The sequence below is a fragment of the Dryobates pubescens genome, chromosome 7 (genome assembly GCF_014839835.1).
Source record: "Dryobates pubescens isolate bDryPub1 chromosome 7, bDryPub1.pri, whole genome shotgun sequence".
Lineage (NCBI taxonomy): Eukaryota > Metazoa > Chordata > Aves > Piciformes > Picidae > Dryobates > Dryobates pubescens.
In genome coordinates this window covers 44,798,509-44,819,214 of record NC_071618.1, presented here as the reverse complement: position 1 = coordinate 44,819,214, position 20,706 = coordinate 44,798,509, and positions in this window count along the sequence as shown.

Sequence of the window (20,706 nt, the reverse complement as noted above, 5' to 3'; positions counted from 1 at the left end):
ACCCCTGCAGACTTTATTTATGCCTTCATTAGCAAGACAATCAGTTTCCACAGAGTTCCTGTCCTCAGCCTTGGGAAGGACGGGTGCTTCAAGCGATACCCACCCCGCTAATCAGTTCCACCTCCAGCCTTTGCTTGCTTTCGGGGAAGGGCAGTTGATCGCCGTGAGAGGGCAGGTCACTGAATTGGTTTTTTTCTTCACTCAGATATTTTGCAGCATTAATTACTGTCCATTAGGCTGCTCCTCGGGCTGAGGTTTTAAATTAAACATCGCTGTTAATTGCATAGATGCAAATCTGAGTGCCACGGAGAAGAAGAAAGTAGTCTGTGTCTTAGTGTGAAGTGAAGTCAATGTAAGTCACTTTGAAACTTCAGTGTATGTGAGAGGTATGAAACAACTGGGTGATGTTAGGGGAGCATGCCCCTGTGCTCAGCACTGCTCAGGCCACACCTGGAGTCCTGTGTCCACTTCTGGGCTCCTCAGCTTAGGAAAAAGGTTGAGCTGCTGGAAGGTGTCCAGAGAAGGGCAACAAAGCTGGGGAGGGGTCTGGAGCACAGCCCTGGGAGGAGAGGCTGAGGGAGCTGGGGTTGCTTAGCCTGCAGAAGAGGAGGCTCAGGGGAGACCTTCTTGCTCTCTCCAACTCCCTGAAGGGAGGTTGTAGCCAGGAGGGGGTTGGTCTCTTCTCCCAGGCACCCAGCACCAGAACAAGAGGACACAGTCTCAAGCTGTGCCATGGGAGGTTTAGGCTGGATGTGAGGAAGAAATTCTTCCCAGCAAGAGAGATTGGCCATTGGGATGTGCTGCCCAGGTGGAGTCCCCATCCCTGGAGGTGTTTAAGAGGAGCCTGGCTGAGGCACTTGGTGCCATGGTTTAGTTGATTAGATGGTGTTGGGTGACAGGTTAGACTCCATGATCTCAAAGCTCTTTTCCAGCCTGGTGAATTCTATTCTAACATCTTCATTATTCTTCAGTGGGGCCTCACGTGTGCCGGCTGCAGCTTGAAACTCTGGAGTCACGATTTGCTGCTCCTTTTTTGGGGGGGGAGGGGGGTGGATGTTGTGAGTCAGGAAGGAGAGAGCATGCTTACAAAAGAGACACCCACTGTGCACTCAGAGAGCCTTTACCTTGGTTCACACTCCTGTCCTCCCACCTGCAGTACGCCAGTCAGGCCACAAACCCACAGGAGGATTGTGAAAGGCAGGGGCAAACACCCACACGTGAATGGGAAACTTACTGACAAATAACAGCTTTTCAACCCAATCTCTGTTTCAGTGCTCTGAGGCTAGCTGAGCAGAGCTCTGGAAATGTGGCATTCACTTAAAGAATAACAACAACAACAGCAATTCTGCAGGGAAGGCTCCCAGCCCAGAGCGCTCGGAAAGCTGCACTGCAGGATCACAAAATCACTTCAGCTCACATTAAAAAGGTGGAGGCTGGACAGCTGTGCTTCCATTTGGACCAGAGAAATGGGATCCTTAATTTTTACATACTGATCTTGAGTAGCATGGAGAGGCAGAGGATACTAATGCAGGGGATGGCATGCAAGGTATCTTGGCACAGTCCTGCACTGAGCTCACCTGGTCAGTAAATTTGCAGATGACAGCAAGCTGGGGGCAGGAGTTGATCTGCTGGAGGGTAGAGAGGCTCTGCAGAGGGACCTCGACAGGCTGGGCAGATGGGCAGAGGCCAAGGGCAGGAGATTGAACACAGCCAAGTGCCAGGTTCTGCACATTGGCCACAACAACCCCATGCAGTGCTACAGGCTGGGGTCAGAGTGGCTGAGAGCAGCCAGGCAGAGAGGGACCTGGGGGTGCTGGTGGAGTGTAGGCTGAACATGAGCCTGCAGTGTGCCCAGGCAGCTAAGAGGGCCAATGGCATCCTGGCCTGCATCAGGAACAGTGTGGCCAGCAGGAGCAGGGAGGTCATTCTGCCCCTGTACACTGCACTGGTTAGGCCACACCTCGAGTCCTGTGTCCAGTTCTGGGCCCCTCAGTTTAGGAAGGAGGTTGACTTGCTGGAATGAGTCCAGAGAAGAGCAACAAAGTTGGTGAGGGGTTTGGAACACAGCCCTGTGAGGAGAGGCTGAGGGAGCTGGGGTTGCTTAGCCTGCAGAAGAGGAGGCTCAGGGGAGACCTTCTTGCTCTCTACAATTCCCTGAAGGGAGGTTGTAGCCAGGTGGGGATTGGTCTCTTCTCCCAGGCACCCAGTACCAGAACAAGAGGGCACAATCTCAAGCTGTGCCAGGGGAGGTTTAGGTTGGATGTTAGGAAAAAGTTCTACACAGAGAGAGTGATTGCCCATTGGAATGGGCTGCTCAGGGAGGTGGTGGAGTCACTATCACTGGAGGTGTTCAGGAGGAGACTTGATGAGGTGCTTGGTGCCATGGGTTAGTTGTTTGGGTGGTGTTGGATTGGTTGATGGGTTGGATGTGATGATCTTGAAGGTCTCTTCCAACCTGGTTTAGTCTATGTATTCCAGTGGGCAATCTCTCTGTGAAGAACTTCTTGCTAACCTCCATCCTGACCTTCCCCCTGCACAGCTTGAGACTGTGTCCTCTTGTTCTGGTGCTGGTTGCCTGGGAGAAGAGACCAACCCCCACCTGGCTACAACCTCCCTTCAGGGAGTCATAGACAGCAGTAAGGTCCCCAAAGGGAAAAGAAAAAAGACAAAAAGGTAAAGAAAAAGAAAGAAGGTGAGAGACAGAGAGCAACTGAGACAGAGATTTTCATCATCATAGAATGGGTTTATCAATACAGTTCCTTCATGGCTGCTCTCTTCTTTGGCCCACATTAGCAGTTACTTTCTGAAGCACGACAGTGTGGTTATTTTTTCCCCACCTGATATTTTCATCCACAGTGTTCCATCTCCTCCTCCAGTTTCTGCAGCACCCTCTGCACTGACGTTTCAACATCTCAGCCAGGCTCCCTGGCACAACAGCAGTGGGATTTGTATTTGTGGCTGGATGCTCTCCAGGCTCCCGTGAGTCACAGACCTGCCTCTCAGCTGCTTTCCCTTCCTCCTGTGCAGTGAGTGACGTGCAGAGCAGGAAACTATAGCCATGGCTCCACATACTGAGCAAACTGCATTTTCTTCTGCCCCTCTTACCCTGGCAGCCTGTGACACATGCAGCTGACTTAAATGACTCTGCCCCTTGCTGAGCGCTGCCTCTCCCACCAGCTGTCTCCAGGCCTGTGTCAGGAATGCTCTCTGATGGCAATGCTGCTTTGTCAAACTGTGCAGGTGAGCTCAGGAGCTATTTTTTCCTCCTGTTCAAATATTTGTGCTGACTTGGCACTGATGACTCAAGCTCTTTATTGCTCTGTGGGGGAGTTTCTGCTATCCCTCTTGCAAGACACTCTGGGCTTTGGGAGGTTTTGTGTTTTTCGAGGTGCAAAGCTGCAGTCATAATTTCTGTCTTGGCTGTGGCCTGGAGCAGAAAATAGCTCTCTGTGAATCACTCAAGGAGATGCTCTGAAAGACATTACTCTTGGGTATCACCTAGGAATATGAATGTCATGTTTATCACCATCTTCATTAGCTCGTGAGTAAGGCCAGAACTGCCTTTCAGTGTGGATCAAGTGGGATCCTTCTGCCCCCACACACATTTCCTGTAGTATCTTCCACAGTATTTCCATATTCTTGTCCCCTGGAGGAGAGCAAGAAATGCTTCACCTACCCCAGAAAGCAAGTGAGATCCAGGCATGCAGCCCGGCCAGTCCCTCGGATTTGTGCATCCCATTGCCAGGTTGCTCTATGCAGCACTTGCTAAGCCTCCAAAGCTTCCCTGAGTGGATACAGCTCATTGGCTTTAAATCAATTGTATTACCAATGCAGAATGGCCATTTGGGATCCCCATGTCTCCCTGTATTTGGGGTTTATCCCTGTGCTTACTCTGACATTCCACTCATGGTTCTGCTCTTACCTTTAATGCCTCTTTATTGGAACAACAACTGCAGAAGGTTTGACTGTGGTCTAAAGCTATGTCAGGGTCTGTTCTGCCTGACTCTGTGCCACTGCATGAGTCCCAGGGGTGCTCTCCATTCACAGAGGGCTGAGACACTCCAGGGCACAGGAGAGGGCTCACAGCAGTGGCATCACTCTGCAGAAGGACCCACTGGCACCAGTGCCTCTTGGCACTGATGTTTGGAGTCCACAGGGCTCAGCTGCATGGCTCCTGGCTGAATCTCTGCTGTGAAACAAGCACTGCCACGTGGCTGTGCAGCAGAGGTGTTAGCTGTTGGGATGTGCTGCCCAGGGAGGTGGTGGAGTCACCCTCCCTGGAGGTGTTCAAGAGGGGATTGGATGTGGCACTTGGAGCCATGGTTTATTTAGTCAGGAGGTGTTGGGTGACAGGTTGGACTCGATGATCTCTGAGGTCTTTTCCAACCTTACTGATTCTATGATCTTCAGGGATTGTATCTGGATGCTGCAAATCATCTTATTTGTTCAGTCTTCTGGAGGGAGAGACAGAAGTCTTCCAGATAGCTACAGCACTGAGGCAAGTGAAGGAGGCCAGGAAGAGGTGGAGTGGGTTGGTCTAGGGAGACTTGGGCAGAGAAGATAATACCAGGCTTGATATGGATAACTACAAGGCAAAGGAAAGGGCTGTTCCCCATGCCCACTGTGGACAGGACTACAGATAAGAAGTCAAATCTGCTATTGGGAAGATTCACCTCGGATAACATGAAAAAAACTCAGTTTAAGTAAGGCCCTAGAGAGAAAGTGGTGGCTGTGCAACACTGATGCTGGGAACCAGACAAGAGAAAGGTTTGCACAGACCATGACAGGTATGGCTGCTTTTGAGGCACAGACAGGCTTGGCAGCTTCTCTGTGCTCTCCCACTCCACTCTAGATGAGCCCATGCTTCAAACCCCTTCAGTTCTTCAGAGGTGCCCAGCTCTTTCTGGCTCCCTACAGCCCCCCTGTGCCAGAAGAGCAGACTTGCCCTTTCAAGAGAGGGGTCGTTATGGATGTTTTTCACTCTGAATTTCATGCCTGGCAAACCTCTGTGTGCCTCTTGCAGAGGTGGCAAACGTAGGCAGGCTTTTTCTTGCAGTGTTTTATTTGTTCCCCTTGTTACTTCACAGAGAGTTAGCAGGCACTGGCTTTGTGACTGAAATTCATCCTCAGCCCAGAGCTGCTGGGTGCAGAGCAGATGTCCTCTAACTTCCCACTTCAAGTGCCCAGCTTACAGCCTTTTGCATGTGGCCTTTCTCCAGCACTGCCACCCAAGCTGCTGGGTGGATGGAGCATTTTGAGATGGGAGCCTTGTTGAGGCCAAAGTGAGGTGCCCAGTGCTTATGGCTCTGTGGCAGGTTGGTGAGCTCCAGCCATGCCAGGGGAAGAGGCAGAGGTTCTCCTGCCCCTGAAGTTTTTCCCAGGGAGGTGGCTGAATCCCCATCCCTGGAGGTGTTTCAGAGACTCACAGATGTGGTGCTGAGGGTTGTGGTTTAGCACCAGCCTTGGTGGAGTTGGAGCATGGTTGGCTTGATGACCTTGAAAAGGTCTTTCCCAACCAAAATAGTTCTATGATGCTAGGAAATTTTCAGGGGAGCTACCTGCAGTCTAAGCCCATGCTGGCACATGCTGTTCTGTGGACAAACCTCTGGCTCTGTGCTGCACTGGGTAATGCCTTACACTTCACAGCTGTTGTATTGTGCTGACAATGGTCTCACCAGGGGAACACTGCTCTGCTCTCCTGGGAAAGAAGTGACTTGGAGCGTTTCATGTGCCTCAGGTTCTTTGCAAGAGAAAGCACGCCTCATTTCACTTCAAATTATGTTAATTTGACATGTGGATTTGAACAACTGAGATCAATTCTTGGCTTTTTGGCATTAAAACATGTTAAGTGACAAGTGCTTTCTGCATACTGTTATTTTCTGAAAGGTTCTTTCTCTCCATGGCATCCAAAAATAAAGCTCTAATGCCCTGAGTCCTGAATTTGCTGAATGGTCTGATAGAGCCTTTTCATCTCTGGCTTACAGGGTAATAATAGAATAAGAATAACAAGGGTTGCAAAACCTTCCTACCCTGGCTGAATCAGATGGCTTTTTTAATGGGCTGGTTATTCACTGAGCAATAAATATTCATGGATTTTTCAGGAGAGACATGGTGCATGATTTGTCTGGAGCACAATTAAACAGGACAGGCAGCCTTACCCTGCAGCAGATGACTAGAGACTGGATTTGACTGACAGGCTTGAGTGACAGCCTAAGTAGGCCTGACACTTGCAGGAGGCATCAGATCCTTCAACAGCAGCTGTACAGGCTTCTTACATTGTGTCCTTGAGCCTTTTCTCTCCAGACTGGAGGAGACTGAGGTACTACTGGAGCCATGAAAATGGTCATGGGGTGGAAGCACCTCTGCTAGGACAGGCTGAGGGAGCTGGGGTTGTTCAGCCTGGAGAAGAGAAGGCTCTGGGGACACTGGCCTTCCAGTACCTGAAGGGGGCTTACAAGGACAGAGGGAGACTGTTGACAAAGGTCTGCAGTGACAGGACAAGGGGCAATGTTCTCTAGTAGATGCAGTAGATGCAGATTGGATGTTAGGGACAAGTTCTTTACCACGAGGCTGCTGGAACAGGTTGCCCAGGGAGGTGGTTGAGGCTCCATCCCTGGAGGGATTCAAGGTAAGGCTTGATAGGGTTCTGGGCAACCTGGTCTAGTTGATGATGCCCCTGATGACTGCAGGACTAGATGACCTTTGGAGGTCCCTTCTATGGTTCTGCAATTCTAATGCTCCCATAGCAGAGGGAAATGCAGTGTCTGGTTTGACCCAGAGGAGTGTTTTTCACTGTTACTCTTGCCCCCCGCTATCTTGCCACCACTATTCTGTACAGAGGGTACAAAGCAGATCTGTGTGTAGACCAGCCTTCACAGCTCTGAAAACATGAAGCACTGGAGTTCAGCTTCTCAGAAGGAGAGGAAAAGGGCAGTTCTGGTGCCCCAGCTCAGCACTAGGCACCGGCTCCCTTCTCATGTCACGTGAAGTACTGCTGAGTATTGACCATGTGCTGCGCCGAAGCTGTTGAGCATTGCCTGCTAGAGGCTTCTGTGCCTGCACTGGCAGCAGCTGAATAACAATCCCAGTCCCTGTGTGGCCTCTCTCCTGCCTTTACACACATACATACTCATGCTGCTAAATTTACTTCACCCTTGCTGAGGGACTTGCTGCCAATTTCCCCTCCAGCCTGCAGTTTCCTCCACGTGCTGCTGACTTCTGTAATCCTTTCCCTGTCACTCCTCATCCTCTCCCTGTGGCAGGAAGGCTGCTGCCAAAGCTGCTGGGAGCCAGACAGTGGGTGCAGGGGGCTCACCTGAGCAGGTCAATCTTCCCATCAGGCTTCCAAGAACAGTGGGAAGTTCAATGGAAAGTGAAAGCCCAAACCTGGTGGAACGACTGAGTTGTCAGATTGAGAGCCAGGAGTGTTAACTGTGACTCTTAACTATGGGGCATCTGGAAGTATAGTTTATTAGTAGCTTATTTTGGCACTGACTCAGATGATACAAACTGCACTGAGTTAGGTGAACTCTTCTGAGCTCCACAAGATGACTTCAGCTCTCATCTCCTTAAGGCTTTACCCATCCACACGTGTCCTGGTGACAGCCCAGCAAACCAGGTTTTCCCCTTTCCTCAGGCTGCAGGACCTAAAAAGAATGCTGTCCTAGAAACATCAGTGCAGTGGCTGTAACCCACACCACATTTGCTCTGATTTACCCCAAGAACTGGGGAACTGGCTGAAGCACAGCACTGCTTCAGTGAAGCATCCACATCAGTACACAAGGCCTTCAGTGTTTCTGAGCCCAGCAGAATAATTATCTGGGCACAGTGGCATCTCTGGAAATCCCTGCCCTCCCAGATCAACATTTCATACTTCCTGAGGGTTTTTTCCATCTTGCTGGTGAGCATCCTCATACTTCCAGAGAGTGCTCTCCCCTCCAGGAGAGCTGTTGCATCTGCTCACAGAGCTGCTGCTTCCTCTGCCCATAGGACTCTCTCTTCATCCAGAGGGACCTTGTCTTTCTCCCAGAGGAGCTGCTATTCTTTCCAGAAATCCTTATCCTCCTTCCAGAAAGCTTTACAGTCCTGCCAGGAGCCACAATACACCCTCAGGAAGGTTTCTGCTTCCTCCTTAATAGGCTTTTCTTCTTCCCAAAAGGCAGCTTTCTCCTTCCAGATGGGCTTTCCTCTTCCAAGAGGGCTTGGTTGGCCATCTTGACATCTCTGACTTTTTCCTGAAAGCCCTTGATTTTCTCCCAAAAGCTCTTCATTGTCTCATGAAAACTCTGAATTGCCTCCTGAAAGGCTTTCTGAGCCTGCAGCTTCTTGAGGGGGTTCTGTTGAATAGAATCAACCAGGTTGGAAGAGACCTTCAAGATCATCGTGTCCAACCCACCAACCAATCCAACACCACCTAAACAACTAACCCATGGCACCCAGCACCCCATCAAGTCTCCTCCTGAACACCTCCAGTGATGGTGACTCCACCACCTCCCCAGGCAGCCCATTCCAATGTGCAATCACTCTCTCTGTGTAGAACTTCCTCCTGACATCCAGCCTAAACCTCCCCTGGCACAGCCTGAGAGAGGTGCAGTAGGAAGGGCAGAACACCAGCTCTGGTTCACTGCTTGTCACTGATGGGTTGGGCAGAGACCCAGTCCAGCTCCCTCCACCTCTCAGCTTGTGACCTAGCAGAGAGGGGAGTCGTGGGCATCGGTGAGGACATCACCCAGACACGTGTCACAGCTGGCTTGAGATGATCTTGCACCACAAGCGAAGACATTTACCCTGAGCAAAAGGAGATCCCTGAGCAGGACTCATCCAGCAGGAGCTGCAGTGGCAGCTCAGACTCAAGCTGTGTGCTCAGGGCAAAGGCTGAGCTTTCTCTAAGCCATTTCCTGCCACGCCTCCAGGCACTACTGCTTTGGGGACGTGCAAGGGGCTGTGCCTTCAGCACTGTGCTGCTCCCACCCCAGCTCCAGCAGTGGGTTGTGATCTGAAGGACAGAGACACCTCTGCCTTTTTCTCTCCTGTGCTCGAGGCACTTTCACCTCTCTGACCCTCGACTGTGTCCCCTGCCCCTTCACAGACTGCTCCCCTCACAGCTGCCAGAGTCACAGGAAACTTGAGCAGCAAAGAGCAAAGAAAAACCTCATTTCCCACTCACTAACCTACCTAATGACTCTGCAGCTAGAATGAAAGCTGGTGACTGACTTACACTGTTTCTTTTGATTCATTGGGACTTACTGCCCAGGGCCTCCAGCTCGGGAGCAGGCTGCCTTATAAATAAACCCCTCCTGATTATTAATGTATTACAAGCCTGCCTATCCCTTGCTGGGGGTCTTTGTGGATGCAGGGAAGCTAATGGCAATATGCATCTGCTCTGTGTGAGGAAGGAGAAGGCAGGGAGCACCCTGAGCCTGTGTGATGGCTCCAAGGTACAGGGACAGGATGGGCAGACAGCCCAAGCTGCAAGGCTGCCTATGGACCCTGGCAAAGCTGCTGCCCCTCGTGGCCCTGTGTCTACCAGTGTGTGATGCTGTCATCACAGTTTTGTTGTGCTGGACTCAGAGACCTACCTCATCCAGGCGTCCTCTCTGCTCCAAAAGTTGGGCTGGGTGCTTGCAGGGCTCTATCCTCTTCCTCAGTGTTATGGGTATGCTCAAGGAGTCTTCTAGTGACATCTGGCCAACTCTTGCCTCTCCCCATCTCCACGGTCACTTCACTCTCATGATGCTCCTGGGCTTAGCAGTTTGTCTCTGTTTAGAGTGAAAAGGATCCCAAAAGCATGACATGTGCACTCTCAGCTGGGCTCTCATCTGAGGAGGTCAGGAGTACCACACTATGTACCTGGAAGGCCAGAAAAAAGGTGAGAGTCAATGTGCCAAAACCTAATTGCCAGGGCCCTGTTATTACTTGAGAATCAGAGCACCTGCTGAAGCAGCAGCCATTTCTTCTCCACCAAACAGGGTTCTGTGGGGCTCCTGAGTGGGCAGTTCCTCTTCATCCACAGCAGAAGTGTCAGGCAATAGGATGTGCTGAACTTCTGCTCCCTGGGACCGAAGTTGGAAGCCAGCAGGGCAACGGCAATTCAGTTCCAGCCATCCCTACGAACTCCAGCAATGGCTGCCAGCCCATTAACAGCCTCCAATACAGTCTCACCTTTGAAATGAAGGTGATGCCACTTCTGATCAGCTGGTTTTGCCACGGTCATTAGCCCAGAACATATTACTGGTGACTTAGTGCTGTGCTCTGTAGTCTGGGTAAGTTGTGAACGCAGCTGGGGTCCCAGTGCGCCGACGCTGCCCTGCTGGATCCGGCCCTTGCAGAGGACAAAGGTGCTTGCAGGTCACTGGTGGTGTTGGAAGTGGAGCAGGCTGCCCAGGGGGGTTGTGGAGTCTCTCTCTCTGGAGATACTAAAAAGCCAGCTGGATGTGTTCCTGTGTGATCTGGTCTTGGTGATCCTGTTCTGGCAGTGGGGTTGGGCTGGATGAGCTTTTGAGGTCCCTTCCAGCCCCTAACGTTGTGTGATTGTGTGATTCTGTGATGCTGCTTTAAGGGAGTTGAAGAGCAAGAGCTGTAGCAGGCACAGAGATTCCTGCTTGACAGAAGGATGGTCCCAGAAACCTGTGTGCAAAAATGGGATCTTCTAGCTCTAACCCCCAGGGAAATCACAGGTGATTGTCTTCTGTTCTGCCTGACAGATTCAAAGCCTGAGCCCTTCTGAGGACAGCCTGCCCTGCACAGCAGCCCCAGACTGATTTCGCTGCAAAAGAAGACTTGCTCTTCAAAACATGGCAGAGGAGGAGGAGCGATGCAAGGCAGGGAGAAACAGAGAGACTTTTCTTCTTCCCTCCTGCCCATCCAGGGTTCAGCAGGAAAACTCCTCAGGAAAACAAATTTGACTCACGTGGAGGCAGCAACCCATGTCCCTAAGGAGACTCATCCTCTGCCATTTTAGACACTCAGAATGCATGGTGCATCTGCAGGTAACCTGCCAGAAGATAACACAGAGGAGACCTCAGTCCTTTGGGAGCTGTCCTTTGAGGTGGAAGCTGGGGGAGATAGAGGTTTAGGCTGGAGGTGAGGAAGAAGTTCTTCCCAGCAAGAGAGATTGGCCATTGGGATGTGCTGCCCAGGGAGGTGGTGGAGTCCCCATCACTGGAGGTGTTTAGGAGGGGACTGGATGAGGCACTTGGTGCCATGGTTTAGTTGGTGCTGGGTGATAGGTTGGACTTGATGATCTCAAAGGTCTTTTCCAACCTGGTTAATGCTATCCCATCCCATCCCATCCTTATACCCCAATGCATAAGAGGGCAGGGGGTGCCCATGTGTGGCTTTGAGTTTGCCCTCCAAGTACGTTTCTGATATATGTGGCTACAGCTTCCTTTGGATCCTGTCCCAAGAGATTAGGAGGCCAAATCAGGAAATCATTTTGCTTTTGTGAAGCTTCTGTCTCCTGAGCACGCAGCAAGTGGCACAAATAAAGCTCTGCCAGCCTTTTCTCACATGGTGCAGTAAAAATATTCCCATTTGTTCTTCTGCTGCACTCCTGGGGCAAGATCCTAAAGATGTAGGATAATTTTATCAGGGTACAATTTTCAGTTAGAACATCATTATTATCTCTCAGGAAATGACTAACTGGTACAATTTTATTCCACAAGTCTGCAAACACTCTCAATTGCCATCAGAATGACAGTCCCTGGGTTTCTGCAGACATCTCTGAGGGTGCAGGACTAATGGCTAACAAGTCTGATGCTAGAGTGAGGGCTTAGGGCTTATAGATGTAAAGTGAAATGGAAAGGGCTGCCTTTACTTGGTGTGACTCTTCTTCTTGCTCCCACCATCTCTTACCATCCAAACCAACTCCCGAAGTTATTCAGTAATTAGTGAAAACTCAGCAGCTGTAAAACTCTGTAGCAGAGACACACAACGCTTGCAGAAGTGCAGTGCTTATGGGAGTTGTGTCTCTGACACCCACTGGTGCCTGTGACCCGCTGGTCATCTACAAGTGACGCAGTTCCACACAGTTTGGAAGAACTGATTGACAGTCAAGTGGTTCTGGGTGGACCTGGAAGGAATTACTAGTCTCCTGGAAGAGTATTAGCCACACATGAGTAGAGTAGAGCAGACTAGACTAGACTAGACTAGAATTAACCAGGTTGGAAAAGACCTTTGAGACCATCAAGTCCAACCTATCACCCAGCACCATCTGATCAACTCAACCACATGATGCTTTGCTTCATTTTCATGATGGCTGTCCCTGAAGACCCCCCATCTGGGGGTTACATTACCCTTGCTAGCCCCCCTCCTTCTTTAGGTAAACTGCCTGGAAGACATGACCAGCCCTTACACCAAATGTTAGACAGATGCTTTGATTGTGTTGTTATGGTTGTGTGTCTAAATCTGGCACCCAGTGTAAGGGATGCTGTGTCTTGTGTCATTATGGACTCCCCAGAGGGGTTGTGGAGTCTCCTTCTCTGGAGACTTTCAAGACCCTTCTGGATGCATTCCTGTGTGACCTGCAATAGATTCTATGGTCCTGCCCTGGCAGGGGGGTTGGACTCCATGATCTCCTGAGGTCCCTTCCAAACTCCAACATCCTGTGATCCTGTAATCCTGTGATTTGAACAGAAAGAAAATGATGAGGCACAGATACAGCCAAGGCCAGGTGGTTGTAAAAGGCAAACCTGTGACCATAAATCTACCTGAAACATCTACCTGAAACTTGCTTGAGAAGACTACCCTGGCTTTTAAGTGGGCTGCTCCCACTGAAATCACTGGGGAGAAGTGGTGGATGAGCAGATCTGAAAGTCAAACCTGTTTGTATAGTAGGTATTGTGATGTGGATTTACTTTCCTAGCCTCTGGAGTTCTGGTCAGTTGAACTTCCTCACCATGGGGGCATGCAAAGCTTTCATTACAAACACTGTGAATGCATTTAGTGCAACCCAGCCTGACACTGCCCTTGACTGGCAGAAAACTTGTCTCTGTTAAAGCTGTATGATGATGTTTAGCAGTGCTTCACTGACACTCGGTGACCTCTCTTTGTAAGACCTTGAGTCAAACTCCTGCCACTAATCTAGCTTGTTTGATGATAAAATCAACTATCCAGCTAGCAGCTGAGGACAGGCAGAAAGAATGAGATGCACTGAGAGAACTGTGGCATAAACCTGATTAAAGAGTGTCATGATTGCTAGGAGATAACCCTTGGAAATCTGGTCCAGCTTTTTCTGTTTCAGGGCTGGAGGCTGAGCCCAGAGAGTGGTGGTGAATGGTGCCACAGCCAGCTGGCAGCCAGGCACCAGTGGTGTGCCCCAAGGAGCAGTGCTGGGCCCCATGCTCTTTAACATCTTTATTGATGATCTGGATGAGGGCATTGAGTCCATCATCAGTAAGTTTGCTGATGACACCAAGCTGGGGGCAGGAGTTGATCTGCTGGAGGGTAGGAGAGCTCTGCAGAGGGACCTTGGCAGGCTGGGCAGGTGGCAGAGTCCAACAGGATCATAGAATCAATAAGGTTGGAAGAGATCTCAAAGATCATCAAGTCCAACCTAGCACCCAGCACCTCATGACTAACTAACCCATGGCACCAAGTGCCACATCCAATCCTCTCTTGAACAGCTCCAGTGGTGGTGACTCCACCACCTCCCTGGGCAGCACATTCCAAGGGCCAATCTCTGGGAAGAACTTCTCCCTAACATCCATCCTGAACCTCCCCTGGCACAGCCTGAGACTGTGTCCTCTTGTTCTGGTGCTGGTTGCCTGGGAGAAGAGACCAACCCCCACCTGGCTACAACCTCCCTTCAGGGAGTTGTAGAGAGCAAGAAGGTCTCCCCTGAGCCTCCTCTTCTCCAGGCTAAGCAACCCCAGCTCCCTCAGCCTCTCCTCACAGGGCTTGTGATGTTCCAGTGGTGCCTGCATTAGGGAGGTAAGAACTGTTGTCAGTGCAGAGACCTCCCTCCAGGCCCCCCCTCACCTGTCACCCCTGTGGCACACAGCCATGAGCAGAGCTCTGGCAGGCCTTGTTCTGAGGGCACTCAGTCTCTGCTCCTGGTGTGCTAAGCTGTGTGAGCCTGGCTGCTCGCTTCAGCCGAGGAAGGCTTCTGGCAGTGCTGCCCAAGGAGACAGTGTGAGGACACAAGATGCCATGTGAATGGGGTTGCCATCTGGGATGCTCTATGCATGGGACATGGTGCTTCCCCCAGGGGCTGTGCTGGAGCCCCACCCACGTGCAAGGAATGTGACTGGGTTTAAAATCTTCCCCAGTTTTTGAGTGGGAGCTCATCTGGGGCATGCTGAGGCTGTGCACCAGCAGCTGCAGCTCACCAGCCAGCTACTGAGAACTTGTTTGTGTACCTATGCTCCATGTGAACCCCTCTGCACCTCTTACTTGGACATCCTCTCCTTCCCTGTGCTGCCCAGAGTCAGTCTTTGAGCACAGTGCCATCTGCTGAGGCTTGGGATACTCCTGCAGCCCCAACAAATAACGTCACATCTCACAAAGCCCTTGGCACAGGAAAGTTTAAAACTGGGCTTAAATACCAGCCCCCCTCTGGAACCCATCTTTGTCATGAGAGGCAATGCCGGGCCTAGCACTTCACCAGAAATGGCTCCTTTGCATGAATGAGCCTGCTTGCTCAGGCCATCAGCATGCAGCTCTGGGCTGGCTCCTAACCCAACTGCTTCCCCTGAAACTAGCTCCAGAATTGTCGGTTTTGGCACCTGAAGCCCAGGACACAGCGAGCTCTTGAACACACCCAAAGGGAGCTCCAGGCATTGAGTTTGTTGTGCAATGACAATACTGCATCAGCTTCATGGAGAGCTGCTGCCACCTCCTCTTTGTGGAGGAAGGTCCCAGGCTGCCAAGCAATACCATTGGGCTCTTGCTCAAATAGAAACTGGCCTGGCAGGAAACATCACTTTTAAAGAAGGCATTGTCTTTACAAAGGGCTAAGGGCCTGCTCTAGGACCTTCTTCTCCAGCCATGAGGTGATGCTCTGTGCATGGAAACACACAGATGCAAGATGTCGTGGGGCTGGCTGCCCCTGAAGCACCCTCCTTACTAGCATCCCACAAGCCTGGGCTCCCATCTCGAACCTCTCAGCTGCAGTCTGGGACTGTAAGCAGGCAATGGGGATCAGGAACCAGTGCAGTGAGCCCTAGTTTATGGGATGTGAAGGAGTTGCATAAGACAAGATTTAAGAAGGACATTGAGACACTTGAACAAGTCCAGAGAAGGGCAATGAGGCTGGGGAGGGGTCTGGAGCACAGCCCTGTGAGGAGAGGCTGAGGGAGCTGGGGTTGCTTAGCCTGGAGAAGAAGAGGCTCAGGGGAGACCTTCTTGCTCTCTACAACTCCCTGAAGGGAGGTTGTAGCCAGGTGGGGGTTGGTCTCTTCTCCCAGGCAACCAGCACCAGAACAAGAGGACACAGTCTCAAGCTGCACCAGGGGAGGTTCAGCCTGGAGGTGAGGAGAAAGTTCTTCCTAGCAAGAGAGATTGGCCACTGGGATGTGCTGCCCAGGGAGGTGGTGGAGTCACCATCCCTGGAGGTGTTCAAGAGGGGATTGGACATGACACTTGAAGCCATGGTTTAGTTAGTCCTGAGGTGCTGGGTGATAGGTTGGACTTGATGATCTCTGAGGTCTTTTCCAACCTTGTTGATTCTATGACTCTATGATTCTCTAAGTGTTCTCAGTTTTGTTGAACAGCTCCTGTGTCACGTATGGTTTGGTACCATCCAGCTGAGGAGGATAAATACACTGGAAGGTGGGAGAAGACATGATTTGACGAGAAAATGAAATAGAAGCAATGAAAATGCGTGGTGTTTTCCCTCTGCACACAGAAGAGTGGAACTGGCCATTTCCTGGTGACTGTCTGCAGGCAGAATGTTAGCTCTCATCTGCAGCAGTGCAAATGGCACTGATTCACATTACCATATCTTATACATAGTAACTTTATAGGCTTTGATTTCATTAGTGTATGTGAAACCTTTTGAGTTACTAGCCCTTTTTCATCAAGCAGAAGTGAGAAGTGTATTCCTGCTGTTCCTTTAGAGGAGGCATTCTGCTGCTAGGAGGCTTTATCGTTTTACTCAGCTGTGAGAGCTTTCCCTTATGCTCTAGCACAGAGCACAGTGAAGGCAGAAATGTTCAGTAGTTTTATGATGCCCTTGTGTGAGGAGCTAGTATTTCTTTTCCCACTTCGTTTTTCAGGGATTCCCAAAGGATTTCACAAACTCTGCACGCTGCTCCAGCACACTGTTCGGTGGCATACACAACAGATGCACAGAGAGCAGTGGGGGCTCTGGCTTGTATGCTTTTAGCCACTCTGTCTCACTGCAGCTTTCGAGAGCACTGCCATTGCCTGGTTCATACTCTGGTCTTACAGGTACATTTGGCTCATATTGACCTGCTCAATTTGCCACTTGGGTGAGTAGGCAGGGAACAGATGACTGGTGGTTTGTTGGGGGTTTTGTTGAGGTTTATATGTGGGGGGGACAATCTTTGATCAATTTATTGAGTTTGAGTCAATAAAAATTAAATAAGACTTTTTAATCCTTTCTTTAGGATAGAATAGAATAGACTAGACTAGACTAGAATAGAGTAGAGTAGAGTACACTAGACTAGAATAGAATAGAGTAGAGTAGAGTACACTAGACTAGACTAGAATAAACCAGGTTGGAAGAGACCTTCGAGATCATCAAGTCCAACCTATCACCCAACACCATCTAATCAACTAAACCATGGCACCAAGTGCCTCAGCCAGGCTCTTCCTAAACACCTCCAGGGATGGTGACTCCACCACCTCCCTGGGCAGCACATCCCAATGGCCAATCTCTCTTGCTGGGAAGAACTTTCTCCTCACCTCCAGCCTAAACCTCCCCTGGCACAGCTTGTGACTGTGTCCTCTTGTTCTGGTGCTGGTTGCCTGGGAGAAGAGACCAACCCCCACCTGGCTCCAACCTCCCTTCAGGGAGTTGGAGAGAGCAAGAAGGTCTCCCCTGAGCCTCCTCTTCTCAACTCCAGAAAGAGATCCTCTAAGCAACTCAGCTAAGAGAAATCTGCAGCAAGAGCAGCTACCCCTTACTAGATCTAATGAAGCTACTCCCCATTGGTTACCCAGCACATTTTGTCCCTTGTCTCTCTGTTCCTTAGGCCTAGATTACATTATGATGAACTGTCCTGAGTTAGGAGAGCCATGAAGCAGGCAGTCTGATATGCTCTCATTTTCTGCCTTGCCTCTTGGGCACCGGCCAAGTAAACTGCTGCACATAAACCTCCCTTCCCCAGGACTGTCTTATAGGAAGCAGCCAAGGAACAGAAACATCCACAGCAGCAGGCTTCACACAGCTCTGTAATTAATTGTGACAGCCACACAAAAACATCCTCCTCAGTGATGTGGGTGAGAAGAAAGGACTGGGTCTGCTCTTGTGTGTGTCGACATGTGTGTGGGCAACGAGGCTGGGGAGGGGTCTGGAGCACAGCCCTGTGAGGAGAGGCTGAGGGAGCTGGGGTTGCTTAGCCTGCAGAAGAGGAGGCTCAGGGGAGACCTTCTTGCTCTCTCCAACTACCTGAAAGGTGGCTGTAGCCAGGAAGGGGTTGGTCTCTTCTCCCAGGCAACCAGCACCAGAACAAGAGGACACGGTCTCAAGCTGTGCCAGGGGAGGTTTAGGCTGGAGGTGAGGAGAAAGTTCTTCACTGAGCGAGTCGTTCGTCATTGGGATGTGCTGCCCAGGGAGGTGGTGCAGTCACCATCCCTGGAGGTGTTCAAGAGGGGATTGGACGTGGCACTTGGTGCCATGGTCTAGTCATGAGGTCTGTGGTGACAGGTTGGACTTGATGATCTTTGAGGTCTCTTCCAACCTTGGTGATACTGTGAGACTGTGACAGGCTCAAGCATCGCACAGTGCCTGCCCTGCACTGAAGTCTGCAGCTTCCAGACCATCCCACTACACATGGAGGCCATTACCTCCTGGCTCCCAGAGCTTAGGGAACTGGGCACACAGTGCTTTGCTGCACTGAGAGCATTTCTAGACTCAGTGTCTTCCTAGTTCCACAGAACCAGGCAGCTTGGTGATAGCCCAGGAGCGTCACTGCCAGCGCCAGCTGCACTTGCCACAGTCTCAGGGCCCTTTAGTTTTATCTGTGATCTTCATGTGGTGATTGGGTATTATAATTTCTGGGATGCCCACAGGGGATCATTGAAGTGTTGGTAAGTCAGTATTGATGATTGGTTTCCCCTGCATAAGCAGAGCACTTCTCAGCAGATGTGTATGGGGGTGTTTTGTTGCCTTGAACAATGGAAGGAACGAAACGCACGCTGAATTTCTTTTCCAGGGGCTGTTTGTGTCTCAGTAATTCATAGCAGGGTAATTTAGACCAGAAAATCCAAGATTCCTGATTGCATGCAGCACTTCAGAATGCAGCCAGGAGATTTTGCAATTTGAAAAGAGCAAAATGGCATAGGAGATGGAGGACTATTTTTATGTTGATTTTGACTTATGAGTCATCAAGGTAGGAGAAAGTCCTGTGGTGAAAGCACTCGTCCTGTATGGAGGGTGACAATACAAGCAACTGGGGAAGACAGACAGCATCTCTACAGGGCCCTTTCCCTCTCCACACTTATTATTAAGGAGCCCAGAAAATCCATGATGGAATGGAATGGAGTGGAATGGAATGGAGTGGAATGGAATGGAATGGAATAGAATAGACCAGGTTGGAAAAGACCTTTGAGATCATCAAGTCCAACCTATCCCCCAGCACCATCTAATCAACTAAACCATGGCACCAAGTGCCTCATCCAGGCTCTTCCTAAACACCTCCAGGGATGGTGATGATGCTGCTTCCACAAAGGCACCTGGCATAAGAATCCCAAATGTGCATTATGGGAGGGATGTAAAAGTCCCTCCTGGTCTGAGGCAAGGCTGATCTTTGAGAAGACCATGCCCTGGCTGGTGGTTTGGGTGGCATTGTCACAGAGTCCCTTTGCTCAGCTCAGCCCAGTAACCTCAGCAGTCAGAAGAAGATCATTGCACAAGCTGGAATGCTGTAGGTTAAGATGTGTGGCCACTGTCACAGCCTCAGCAGCCACAGGCAGCCCAAAGCATGCCTCAGAGCTTCACAGAGGGCAAGAAAAAGCACCCCAGAAAGAAGGCAGTGACCTTGGAGTTAACTGAAATGGTTGCTGATGTCCCATGCCGAGGACTGGCCTGGCAGCCACTGCAGGAAGAGTGGCTTCCTCTGCTGGAAGAAGGAGCTTTATTAGTCTGTAGCAAAGAAGAACTAGGACCACATCAAGCCCAGCTGTCCAGTTTGGCCACTTGTCTGTCACGTCTCAGTTCCTGCTGTGTCCCTTCAGCATCAGTGGAGAGCATCAAGAGTCTTCCAGAGCTCTCTCCTTGCTCTCTTCATTGACTGTGTGGAGGAGATGGGTTCCCTGTTTCAGTGCTCAGATAACCTCCTGCTTAAGTGCAAATAGCAACACTTCTGCCCTGGACTTTAGGAGGGCTAACCTTGTCCTGTTCAAAGAGCTACCTAGAAATCACCATCCCTGGAGGTGCTCAAGGGGGGATTGGACGTGGCACTTGGTGCCATGGTTTAGTAGTCCTGAGGTGTTGGGTGACAGGTTGGACTTGGTGATCTCTGAGGTCTCTTCCAACCGTATTGATTCTATGATTCTATGAGATGTCCCATGAGCTAGGGCTCGAGATGGTAAAGGGGTCCAAGAGAGCTGCTTTGTATTCAAATGCCACCTCCTCCAAGCTCAGGAAAAACACATACCCTTGGAAACAAAACAAACCCAGTACAGGAGCTAGGGTAAGAGAGGAGCTGCTGGAAAGATTCAAAGCAAAGAGGGAAGTCTGCAGTAACTGGGAAAAGGGTCTGGGCAGCTGGGAGGATTACAGAAACACAGCAAGGAAGGCCAAAGCTCTCCTGGAACAAAACCTAGCTAGGAAGGTGAAGGATAGCAAGAAGGGCACTGTTAAATACATCAACAGTGAAAAGAAGAGTAAGGGCAAAGTGAGGCCATTGTTCAGTGTGGGGGGAGACATGGGGACAGCCAATGCAGAGGTGGCAGAGCTACTGAAGGCCTTCTTTGCCTCAGTCTTTACTGCTGAGACCAGCCCTCAGAACTCTCAGACACTGAAGGTGAAAGAGCAAAACTGGAGGGAGGAAGACTCTCCAGTGGTCAGTGTTAGAGGCTAGTGTTAGTGGTCAGGTTAGAGATTGCTTGGTTGGAGTAAACATGTACAAATCCATGGGCCCTGGTGGGTTGCATCCATGAGTGCTGGGGGAGCTGGCCCCTGAAGACACACTGTCAAAGCTCCTGTTTCTCTTTGAAATTATCCTGCTCTGTAGCTGCAGAAACAGCTTTAGCTGAGCTTTTACTCTGTTCTTTGTTCACTGCAACCCCATGTGCTGCACTTCTCACCTGCCCTAAGAGCTGCTGCTACCTTTTTGCATGGAGCTGCTGGCTCATGGAAGTGGCAAGCTGTCGATGTGCAAGGCTGGAGCTGGTTTTTGGTCCATTGCTGTGAGTGCTGGCATTTCTCTCCATTTTATCAAAGATATCTCATGATATTTGGTGACCTTCCCACAGTGCCATGCCTGCACTGGGTCTCCTTGGCTCACATAGCCCCCTCTCATGTTATGTGTGAAAGCTGTGACCCAGTGAACCACACCAGAAAAGCAAAACCTTTGATTG